At 42.4% G+C, this 10810-nt stretch overlaps 1 long non-coding RNA gene across 2 annotated transcripts; it reads right to left on the bottom strand.

Annotated features, from left to right (window-relative positions):
* Nucleotides 1-1204: 1204 nt before the first annotated feature.
* Nucleotides 1205-8965, bottom strand: LOC135363239 (uncharacterized). Of its 2 annotated transcripts, none has more exons than XR_010408895.1 (4): nucleotides 8247-8965; nucleotides 6354-6444; nucleotides 4791-4966; nucleotides 1205-1729 (listed from the first exon to the last, which is right to left on the bottom strand). It is a non-coding gene; the product is annotated as an uncharacterized LOC135363239 (long non-coding RNA). The 2 variants fall into 2 exon arrangements; XR_010408894.1 differs by lacking the exon at nucleotides 1205-1729 and adding an exon at nucleotides 3240-3404 and having other exon boundaries at nucleotides 8247-8822.
* Nucleotides 8966-10810: the final 1845 nt, after the last annotated feature.

Genomic DNA, 10810 nt, shown 5'->3' with positions numbered 1-10810 from the left:
TAAAACAAGGATAATTTTCAAAGTAGCCTACCTTATTAAAGTTTACTTATTTTTTGCTTTTAAATTTTGTTTCCAGTTTTACTGAGCTGTAACTGATGTATACCATCTTATGAAACTTTATAAAGTATGAACGACAACTTAAGAAAACCATTTCTTAAATGAAGAAGTATCATAAAGTTGGGAAGCAGGGATTTTGGTGGGGTTGTGAGGGAAAACCCACACAGCTGGAGAGAAAACGTATCTGTCTGTCTAACTTCAGTCCCTTCTCACGCATTGCTTTGCCTCATGCTGGCTCTCTCTGGGTGAGCTTGGGGAAGACCTGTCATCTTATTAGGATATTCTGGAATCTCTTGCTAGTTTCCATATGATGTAGCAGAGGTGAAATAGTAGCCGAGTACTTTTCTAGATGAGCCACAATTGGCAGAGGAAGGCCAATGTGTTTGGAGGCATGGGGGCTCATATTGCCCAAGCCACCCAGGATGTGCCAGTGATGACCGGAGGAGCTGGCTGTTGTCGCCATTGTGTAGTGAGGAAACCATGGCTTTGCCCAAGGTTACGAGTCCCTCAGGGATTAGGCTGAGAGTTGAACCTTGACTGGTGAAGCTCCAAAACCCAGGTTCTTTCCTATCGTATCACACGACTCTTCTCTCTCTCGTTTAGTCAGTCTAGTGTTTAGTCTCCTGGAGGGGGAAGAAGTGACTCGACTGCTCCGAGTTTCCCGTTTAACGACAGCCCTTCCCAGACCCCGCCAGAGTAGCATAAAGAACTCTGCCACTCCACAGGGGCCTAATGAAAATGTGCACTTCACAAAGTTCCTTCTGTCAGAGTTACTACTGCACATGTCCGGTTCAAAGTAGGGATTCTACCCCCTGGGGGACAAAAATGAGAGCTCTCATTACCTTTCTTATCAAGTTGTCTTCCAATTCCAAGCTGCCGGAATCAGGTGGGTAAAGAACGCTTGGGGCTATACAAACGGATAAATTATAAGGTTTCATCTGATTGGATGAGGAATGTTGCTCAATGTTGTATAGCACTCCAAAAAGGTATCGCAAGAGAACAACATTTGCTCTTGGCAGCTGGGCTAAAAGCCTAAAGTCAAAAAAACACACTTTTAAATTAGGCAAGTGATTCCACTTAGGAGGTTGGAAAAACAGAGACAGGGAACAGGATACATCCTTGTATATCTAGCACACCACCCGCTGTAGCAGAGTTTCATGCATGAATGTAGACAAAATTGTTGCACTGAATTCAGTTCCTGAGCCAGATAAACACTTCTCTGGTTAGTTAAATGTCTGACAGACTTTTAAGGTCATAGCCCTGGCAGTTGTTGCTCTTGATCTGTCTCGGACCAGGGAATTTTGTCTACCAGTTTCAAGGATCCAGAAGGTGTAAAACGGCCAAGGAGTCCACATTAATAAGATCAGGAGAAGAACAATAATAGCCCTAAAGTGTGCCTCTATTCTGAAGCTGGGCCCCATGGGTGTGAAGACTCGAAATTCTTTGGTGTTGGTCATGATTATAGTGGGCAAAGCTGGAAAACGTAAGCCAATGTTTTCCTGATAGTATGTTGGGTGTATTTTGGAGATGTGACCAGAGTAGAGTAATTATTGCATCGTTACCTCCGAGCTGCAGTTATCATCTCCTCTTTGTTGCCTTGATCAATAACACCGAGCCATTTGTCATAGAGATCAGATAAAAATACACTTCCTGGGATGTTTCTTAGAAAGTCCTTAGGGAGATAAAAAAATATGTGTATATATTATAGAAAATATGTAGTGGAAATATTCCAGAGAAAATATATAGTTAAAAAATTCAGTTCAGCCCCCACTTCCTTCACAGATACCCAAACTGGGACCCACACGGAGCTCAGCTCTGACTCTCCATTGACTTGCACACGCAGGAGCAGGTGCTTGGATTTTCTCCCGCTAAAACTTAGAGGCAAAAAGCAGAGCTTAGCCTGTGGTGGAAATGAAGATAAAGCTCCTTTCTATCATCTGGAACTTATTTTGTGTGTGTGCTTTTTTTTTGCAAAGTACCATAAACTGACAGGGTCTGGCTATAGACCATCCTAAATCCTATTAGCTTCCTGGACAGAAATACACATACCCATGTTGCTTGTTTTAGACAAGGTGCTAGCTCTTAACTCTAGCAAGAAAAGGCCTGAAACAATCAAAACACAAACAGGTGGGCTCTTGCACACATATTAGGAAAGAACTAGGTCTTCTCACTCGGGGTATGCGTGCTCCCTGGAAGAAAGCTACTCTCACAATTGCTTCATTCTTCCTTTTCTTAACTGTCTAAAAGTCGAGAGTCTAATGGCAGACTCACTGTGGTCCTGAGGATAGATTCATTTCTAGTTTAGGACAATTGTCCAGTTAGTTTGCCATGATATTATCAAGGCCAAGGTTGCAGAGTCTGATTCTCCACCAAGATCCGTCAACTTCAGGAAGAGAAAACTTTAGAAATGTCTAAGCACTCTCCCCACAAGTGCTCACCCTCTTCCTAGTCGGTGCTTATAACACGGAATCAGGAAAGAACCTCCTAACTCTTGCTAGAAAATCGATTCCATGTGTGCACCTTACAGAGGGCAACACTCATCTCGCTACCTAGTGTATCATCATTCTTCTCCTGTCTCCTGATGCCTGTATGTATATTACTACTGGATATCACTATGGCCCCAGTGTAGGAGTGGTTACCTAAGTCATTTCTGGACCTTGCTATTGATCACATCTTCAAACATTAACGGGGGACAAGGGAAGAGCAAATGAGACTGAGATTCTACGACCGTAGTCATTACTACGTTAACATAGGGTTGTTCAGACCTGTTCATAAGTGCCAAGGTGGATGGATTAAATTCTTTCCCTGTTCTATTTCTTTTGGAAAGTTTGCCTTCATTAGGAGGGTGGTGAGGATGTTTTCATGGGTAAACTGTGTGTATGTATCGGTGCGTATTTTGAAATTTATTATCATGACTAGTAGTCATTTCAGTATTAGTATTTTGCATGGAGTCTTCAGGAGTGAAGGTGGGGAGGGCGGTGTGTAGTCAAAACAGAAAGTATTTCTAACACATGGGGCTTTTAACTCCAAAAGTAGCTTCCTTAAATTTTGATTTTGTCAAGCGTTTTTCAGCTTGTCAGGTTCTTAATCTATTATGCCCGTTATGGTTCTTGAGCAGTCATGATGAAGGACACCAATCATAGCTTCAGTTACTCGTGTGTGGATAATGCTAGGACCTTCCCTACCTTTAAGACGGATGCGACCACATGAACAGATTCGCTGTACGGGTTCACTTTGACCCCAGAATTTAGTTTCTCCTTTAGGACATGGCAGGATTTTATATTGGCTGAGTTTCTGAATATGCCTTCTGTGAGGGGCCCTTTTTGATTAATAAAGGAAAGCATAGCCTGTAGGAAGAAAAGAAAAGTATATGGCATCTCATATCCACACACGCAGAGCACAAGCTTGCCTCCGTTTTGAAAGAGGAGGGGAATGTAATGGTACACTGTTTTAGAGCGGGAAGGACCAAAGTCAATTTAGATTTTTTTTTTTTCAGTGTCTCTCTATATACTTTCTACCCAAATATCCATTTTACAGTCATACACTGAAACATTTTAAACACTTCTTTTAATCAGATTTTCCTTTCCATTGAGTTTCCACTCTTAAATCAAACTTCTCTGCTTCAAGGCCTTTGTGCAATCACCATGTGTTTCCTACTTTACCATTCTTTTCTCATTATTCCCTTACGTAGATGCTCTTCCCGAAGTATGGAAGTCTATTTAGGAAATACTCATTTCCCATTTGTTTATTTCTCTTTAAGTGACTGTATACTCCATTCCTACTTGTTCTATTTCCTTCCCTTCATTTAAAGTCAGGCTCAGAAACTCTCTTCCCCTTCTCTGATTACCCTCCCTTCTCATGAGTCTTTCATTGTCTTTTGCTCTATCTTCATGTCCTCTCTCTGCTGTGTAGAATCTTAATAAGGGCTGGACTCAGGGAATCCAACGGATCTGAAGTCTATTATGCTACTTATCTATTGTGTGAGCTGGGGCACATACATCCTGTACTGAGGCTTTTCTGATTCGTTTAGGCAGTGCGGAGGATGATAATCCTAGCTAGCCCCTAAATTTGCTGTGATGCAAGGACCTGGGGTAGTAGGTAGCAGGTAACATGCTAGCTAATACGTTACATTTCTTCATCGCTAGCACAACGTTCCCTACATCCCATACAGTGCTTGCAGAGACACCAAATACTCAGTGAAGGTCCACACTGACAATTCACTAGAGCAGTTTGAGATAACACAGGCCAAACTCTGTGGCTTTCATTTGACATATTCTGTTAGGATTAACAGATTCCTATTTGCCAGAGGATGAGTCTATGCTCGTGTCAGATGTTTGCAGTTGTTAGACTGAGTAGACTCCGTTGAAGGAGACTTGAGACTCATGTGAGTGCAGGAAGGCAGTGAAGGGAGAGTGTGAAGATGAGGTGGACTCTCAGAGACTCACATACACAGAGTCATTTTGACTCATCTGAACAGGCCTCGGTGGGTTTTTGCGGAAAGAAGACCCAAGTAGAATGGACAAGAATGTCTTTTCCTGTTGTATTTGCCTCATGACTCTGCTGGACCTAAGTCAGATTCTGTTCCTTGAAATAACAGTAACAGAGCTTCTGAGCCAAAACCAGGGCTGTCTAAGGACTTCTCTATTTCGGGATAGATTTGGATGAGGACACATGGCCTCTCAGTGTTTCCCCACCTCAGAAGAGCTATAGAAGACCAAAATGAGATGACCTACCAGAATTGGGAAGGCCAGGTTGTCTTTATAACACACAACCATGAGGCAAACTCCAAAGAGCTCTCCTGGCTTTGCAGAATGTGGGGCTGTGCACTGGTTTTGCTGGCAAGTGCTGGAGCCCCACCAAAAGGCCCTGTCTCTGAAGGAACAGCTTTTCACAGTTTTCTGGCCGGAGTCTAAGGAAGAAGAGAGAGTACTAGTGGTAGTAGTTGTTCTTTAATCCGCTGAAACTTCTTCTTCCTTTTTTTTTTTTTTTTTTTTTACAGATTTTATTTATATTTTGATAGAGGGAGAGAGACAGCGAGAGAGGGAACACAAGCAGGGGGACGGGGAGAGGGAGAAGCAGGCTTCCCTCGGAGCAGGGAGCCCGATGCGGGGCTCGATCCCAGGACCCCGAGATCATGACCTGAGCTGAAGGCAGTTACTTAACGACTGAGCCACCCAAGTGCCCCAGACTCATCTTAATTCCTGATGACTTGTATTTTCCTAAAGATTTCCTCAAATCAATGTCGTAAGCATCATAAAACCAAGAAATGTCAGAAATATGGAGGGATTGATGATACGTGTCTACAGGTTCTGAATCGAAAGTCTACCTTCCAAGGTGGCCTGCTGACAGCTGTTATTAGCTAGGCTCAAAACATACTAGCTTTAGTCTCAGGGGCACTTCTCCTAGTCATATTAATGGCTTTTTTTGGATTACATCCATCATCTTATTTATTCTACACAACAATTCTAAGATTTAGACATTATTTTTATCCATATTTAGAGATGAATTAACTGATGCTGAGGTGGTATAACTGGGCAAAGATAATATAGCTGGTAAATGCGGGCACAGGAATTTACACTCTGGAGAGGTAGTTTGACATCAAGTCAAGTCCTTTTTTCTCAATGATGCCAGTTCTTTTCAACCCATTTTAAAGCCACTGGAATCCTGTGGTGCCTCAAGAGCCCCTGAGCCAAAAGGGGACGGAGGGGAAGAAAGGCCCCTTCTCTGGCTTCAACCAGAGCACTTCTAATATACATAAATATATATATTATGATAATATATTTATATAGTATAAGTATCTAATTATATATTATATATAACTACATACATATGTTTGATGTGTTTTACATATATATATGCATATACAAATATATACATACATATACATACATCCTGTACTGAGGCTTTTCTGATTCGTTATTACATATATACATATATATACAAATATATATGTATATATATGTATAGCACCCTATTAGAATTTTGTTAGAAAAAATTCCCAAACACTATGGCATACCATGATGAGTCCTAATGCCTTTATGATCTACCCTAGGAACTTCTTGAAGTCAGAGACTTCATCTTATCCTTTCTTTGGTCTCACAACAGTGTGGAACCTCCCTTGACCTGTGAGCCAGCCTTTGGAAGAAGGAGCACATGGAAATCATTGCCCTGGCGATGCTCTGGGCTCCAGAACAGCACTGTCTATGCATCTCCCATGACCCTTGGCAGCCTTGCTGTCTGCTTCTCACTAAAGCCAATTAAATTATTCCCGGTAGCTGCAGTCTTCTCGCTCTTACCACGACTCATTGACTTCTCTCCCAAGAAGGAAGTGATGTCTTCGCCAAATATCCTGAGGCAATTTTCAAGGAGAAATTATACAAGAGAAATCTGTAACACAAAAAGACAAAAATGGGGTGTTCTTTTCCATAGGCCATAGTTAGAAAACACATTTTGTATATAGACCTTGGATCTAAGAAAAAACGTGAAGGACTTATCAGAAAAATTCAGAGTTGATAAAAATACGTAGAAACCAGGGGCACCTGGGTAGCTCAGTCAGTTACGCGTCTCCCTTCGGCTCAGCTTATGATCCCAGGGTGCTGGGATCAGCCCTATATCTGGCTCCCTGCTCAGCGGGAAGCCTGCTTCTTCCTCTCCCACTCTCCCTGCTTGAGTTCCCTCTCTGTCAAGTAAATAAATAAAATCTTAAAAAAAAAAACCAAAAAAAAAATAGAGACCAGAGTTCTCTAGGAAATAACTTAGAATGACTGATGCTTTCCCGTGTACTTTGGGTACACATTTTGAAATACTGCTCATCAGTGGGCTAAAGTTTTAATGTGTGGCCTAGTTTCATAGCTAACATTTTGGGATCAGTGGTTACATCTTTAAGCCTAGGATAAATTTCGGGGCCCCTCAGTTGAGCGTCTGACTCTTGGTTTCGGCTCAGATCACAATCTCATAGTGGTGAGATCCAGCCCCACATGGAGCCAACTTTCAGCTCTGGGCTCAGCAGGGAATTGGCTTGGTCTTCTCCCTCTCCCTCTTCTACTGCCCCTGCCCCGCTCACGCTCTCTTTCCCTCTCTCAAAAAAATAAATATCAAAAAATAAATAAAACTAGGATAATTTTCAAAGTAGCCTACCTTATTAAAGTTTACCTGTTTTTTGTTTTTAAATTTTGTTCCCAGTTTTATTGAGCTGTAACTGATGTATAACATCTTATGAAACTTTATAAAGTATGAACGAAAACTTAAACCATTTCTTTTTTTTTTTTTTTTTTTTTTTTTTATTCATGAGAGACAGAGCGAGAGAGAAAGGCAGAGGGAGAAGCAGGCTCCCAAGGAGCAGGGAGCCCGATGCGGGACTCGATCCCAGGACCCTGAGATCATGACCTGAGCCGAAGGCAGACCCTTAACCATCTGAGCCACCCAGGCGCCCAAGAAACCATTTCTTAAATGAAGAAGAATCTTAAAGTTGAGAAGCAGAGATTTTGGTGGGGTTGTGAGGGAAAACCCACACAGCTGGAGAGAAAATGTATCTGTCTGTCTAAATTCAGTACCTTCTCACGCATTGGTTTGCCTCATGCTGGCTCTCTCTGTGTGAGCTTGGGGAAGACCTGTCATCTTGTTAGGATGGTCTGGAATCTTTTGCTAGTTTCCATAAGATGTAGCAGGGGTGAAATAGTAGTTGAGTACTTTTCTAGATGAGCCACAATTGGCAGAGGAAGGCCAATGTGGTTGGACCCATGGGGGCTCATATTGCCCAAGCCACCCAGGATGTGCCAGTGATGACCGGAGGAGCTGGCTGTTGTCGCCATTGTGTAGTGAGGAAACCATGGCTTTGCCCAAGGTTACGAGTCCCTCAGGGATTAGGCTGAGAGTTGAACCTTGACTGGTGAAGCTCCAAAGCCCAGGTTCTTTCCTATCGTATCACATGACTCTTCTCTCTCTCGTTTAGTCAGTCTAGTGTTTAGTCTCCTGGAGGGGGAAGAAGTGACTCGACTGCTCCGAGTTTCCCGTTTAACGACAGCCCTTCCCAGACCCCGCCAGAGTAGCATAAAGAACTCTGCCACTCCACAGGGGCCTAATGAAAATGTGCACTTCACAAAGTTCCATCCGTCAGAGTTACTACTGCACATATCCGGTTCAAAGTAGGGATTCTACCCCATGGGGGCAAAAATGAGAGCTCTCATTACCTTTTTTATCAAGTTGTCTTCCAATTCCAAGCTGCCGGAATCAGGTGGGTAAAGAACGCTTGGGGCTATACAAACGGATAAATTATAAGCTGTCATCTGATTGGATGAGGAATGTTGCTCAATGTTGTATAGCACTCCAAAAAGGTATCGCAAGAGAACAACATTTCCTCTTGGCAGCTGGGGTAAAAGCCTAAGGTCAGAAAAATACACATTTAAATTAGGCAAGTGATTCCACTTAGGAGGTTGAAAAAAAAGACAGGGAACAGGATACATCCTTGTATATCTAGCACACAACCCGCTGTAGCAGAGTTCCAGGCATGAATGTATACAAAATTGTTGCCCTGACTTCAGTTCCTGCGCCAGATAAAATCTTCTCTGGTTAGTTAAATGTTTGACAGACCTTTAAGGTCATAGCCCTGGCAATTGATGTTCTTGCATCTGTCTTGGACCAGGGGATTTCCCCTAACAGTTTCATGTATCCAAAAGATGTAAAACGGCCAAGGATTCCACATTAATAAGATCAGGAGAAGAACGATAATGGCCCTAAAGTGTGTCTCCATTATGAACCTGGCCCCCATGGGTGTGAAGAATTGAAACTCTTTGGCATTGGTCATGATTATAGTGAGCAAAGCTGCAAAACGTAAGCCAATGTTTTCCTAATAGTATGTTGGCTGTATTTTGGAGATGTGACCAGAGTAATTATTGCACCATTACCTCTGGGCTGCAGTTATCTTCTCCTCTTCGTTGCCTTGATCAATAACACCGAGCCATTTGTCATAGAGATCAGATAAAAATATACTTCCGTGTATATTTCTAAGAAAATCCTTAGGGAGATAAAAAAAAAAAACTATGTATATATGTTATAGAAAATATGTAATGGAAATATTCCAGAGAAAATATGTAGTTAAAAAATTCAGTTCAGCCCCCACTTCCTTCACAGATACTCAAACTGTGACCCACACGGTGCTCGGCTCTGACTCTCCATTGACTTGCACACGCAGCAGCAGATGCTTGGATTTTCTCCCACTAAAACTTAGAGGCATAAAGCAGAGCTTAGTCTGTGGTGGAAATGAAGATAAAGCTCCCTTCTATCATCTGGAACTTATTTTGTGTGTGTGCTTTTTTTGCAAAGTACCACAAACTGACAGGGTCTGGCTATAGACCATCCTAAATCCTATTAGCTTCCTGGACAGAAATACACATACTCATGTTGCTTGTTTTAGACACAGCGCCAGCTCTTAATTCTAGCAAGAAAAGGCCTGAAACAATCAAAACACAAACAGGTGGGCTCTTGCACACACATTAGGCAAGAAATAGGTCTTCTCATTCGGGGTATGTGTGCTCCCTGGAAGAAAGCTACTCTCACAATTGCTTCATTCTTCCTTTTCTTAACTGTCTAAAAGTCGAGAGTCTAATGGCAGACTCACTGTGGTCCTGAGGATAGATTCATTTCTAGTTTAGGACAATTGTCCAGTTAGTTTGCCATGATATTATCAAGGCCAAGGTTGCAGAGTCTGATTCTCCACCAAGATCCGTCAACTTCAGGAAGAGAAAACTTTAGAAATGTCTAAGCACTATACCCACAAGTGCTCATGCTCCTCCTAGTCAGTGCTTATAACACAGAATCAGAAAAGAACCTACCAACTCTTGCTAGAAAATCGATTCCATGTGTGCACCTTACAGAGGGCAACACTCATCTTGCTACCTAGTGTATCATCATTCTTCTCCTGTCTCCTGATGCCTATATGTATATTACTACTGGATATCACTATGGCCCCAGTGTAGGAGTGGTTACCTAAGTCATTTCTGGACTTTGCTATTGATCACATCTTCGAACATTAATGGGGGACAAGGGAAGACCAAATGTGACTGAGATTCTAAGACTGTAGTCAGTACTACATTAACATAGGGTTGTTCAGAGCTGTTCATATGTGCCAAGCTGCATGGATTAAATTCTTTCCCTGTTCTATTTCTTCTTTTTTTTTTTTTTTCTTATTCATTTGAGACACAGAGATAGAGAGGGAGAGAGCATGAGGAGGGAGAGAGGCAGAGGGACAGGGAGAAGCAGGCTCCCCGCTGAGCAGGAAGCCCGATGCGGGGCTCGATCCCAGGACACTGGGATCATGACCTGAGCCGAAGGCAGACGCTTAACCATCTGAGCCACCCAGGCGCCCCTCCCTGTTCTATTTCTTTTGGAAAGTTTGCCTTCATTAGGAGGGTGGTGAGGATGTCTGCTTCGGTAAACAGTGTGTTTGTGTCAGTGCGTATTTTGAAATTTAGTATCATGACTGTAGTCATTTCAGTATTAGTATTTTGCATGGAGTCTTCAGGAGTGAAGGTGCGGAGGGCCGTGTGTGGTGAAAACAGAAAGTATTTCTAACACATGGGGCTTTTAACTCCTAAAGTAGCTTCCTTAAATTTTGATTTTGTCAAGCGTTTTTTAGCTTGTCAGGTTCTTAATCTACTATGCCCGTTATGGTTCTTGAGCAGTCATGATGAAGGACACCCATCATCGCTTCAGTTACTCACATGTGGATAATGCTAGAACCTTCCCTACCTTTAAG

The sequence above is a fragment of the Mirounga angustirostris genome, unplaced genomic scaffold, assembly GCF_029215605.1.
Source record: "Mirounga angustirostris isolate CCGP_5_RB_7025 unplaced genomic scaffold, mMirAng1.0.hap1 SCAF_71, whole genome shotgun sequence".
NCBI lineage: Eukaryota > Metazoa > Chordata > Mammalia > Carnivora > Phocidae > Mirounga > Mirounga angustirostris.
The sequence above is the reverse complement of the archived record's forward strand: the minus strand, read 5'-3'. Positions and strand labels throughout refer to the sequence as shown.